This window comes from Triticum aestivum, unplaced genomic scaffold (assembly GCF_018294505.1).
Source record: "Triticum aestivum cultivar Chinese Spring unplaced genomic scaffold, IWGSC CS RefSeq v2.1 scaffold59495, whole genome shotgun sequence".
NCBI classification, from domain to species: domain Eukaryota; kingdom Viridiplantae; phylum Streptophyta; class Magnoliopsida; order Poales; family Poaceae; genus Triticum; species Triticum aestivum.
The window spans coordinates 1-1,208 of record NW_025281044.1 but is presented as its reverse complement, the minus strand read 5'-3'; the positions used below and the strand labels follow the sequence as shown (position 1 = coordinate 1,208).

Below are 1,208 nucleotides of genomic sequence, written 5' to 3'. Positions count from 1 at the left end.
TACTTACTCCCCCCCCTCAAACACGGAGACGAGTTTACCACGGTTTCCACCCCACCCTCGGAGTTCTGATGGGATCCGGTGCTTTAGTGCTGGTATGATCGCATCCGACATGTTACCCCCGCCTTCGTCCCTTATGCTTGCCACTCCCAGGTCCACTGCAAAGATGATTGTCATTCTTACTACCATTACAACCGTTGCCTAATAAAGGATAATGCCCTATATATACTACTTACTCCCCCCCCTCAAACACGGAGACGAGTTTACCACGGTTTCCACCCCTCCCTCTATACCGCAGCAACACGTATTTTTTTACCCCTTTCAGAACGCGCTCCTCGCGCCACAAAGCTGCCTCTAGACGCGTGACCAATGAGCAGCGAGCTAAAACATATCGCAAATGTCAAAAATAATATAACGGGGTTAATATATATCACGCACATGCGATATGTTTGTCACGAGCCGCAAAAATAATTAAAAAGGGAATGCAACACGAGGACTTGCCAGGAGGTCACCCATCCTAGTACTACTCTCGCCCAAGCACGCTTAACTTCGGAGTTCTGATGGGATCCGGTGCTTTAGTGCTGGTATGATCGCATCCGACATGTTACCCCCGCCTTCGTCCCTTATGCTTGCCACTCCCAGGTCCACTGCAAAGATGATTGTCATTCTTACTACCATTACAACCGTTGCCTAATAATGGATAATGCCCTATATATACTACTTACTCCCCCCCCTCAAACACGGCTACAAGTTTACCACTGTTTCCACCCCTCCCTCTATACCGCAGCAAAACATATTTTTTTACCCCTTTCAGAACGCGCTCCTCGCGCCACAAAGCCGCCTCTAGACGCGTGACCAATGAGCAGCGAGCTAAAACATATCGCAAATGTCAAAAATAATATAACGGGGTTAATATATATCGCGCACATGCGATATGTTTGTCACGAGGCGCAAAAAATAATTAAAAAGGGAATGCAACACGAGGACACCCATCCTAGTACGACTCTCACCCCAGCACGCTTAACTTCGGAGTTCTGATGGGATCCGGTGCTTTAGTGCTGGTATGATCGCATCCGACATGTTACCCCCGCCTTCGTCCCTTATGCTTGCCACTCCCAGGTCCACTGCAAAGATGATTGTCATTCTTACTACCATTACAACCGTTGCCTAATACAGGTGATGCCCTATATATACTACTTACTCCCCCCCCC

At 48.3% G+C, this 1,208-nt stretch overlaps 1 non-coding gene and 1 pseudogene across 1 annotated transcript; both read right to left on the bottom strand.

The window, feature by feature from the left end:
* Window positions 1–476: 476 nt before the first annotated feature.
* Window positions 477–595, bottom strand: LOC123178510 (5S ribosomal RNA). The gene has a single exon (XR_006489635.1). It is a non-coding gene; the product is annotated as a 5S ribosomal RNA (ribosomal RNA).
* Window positions 596–966: 371 nt separating this feature from the next.
* LOC123178511 (uncharacterized) lies at window positions 967–1,072 on the bottom strand (annotated as a pseudogene).
* Between the last annotated feature and the right edge of the window lie 136 nt (window positions 1,073–1,208).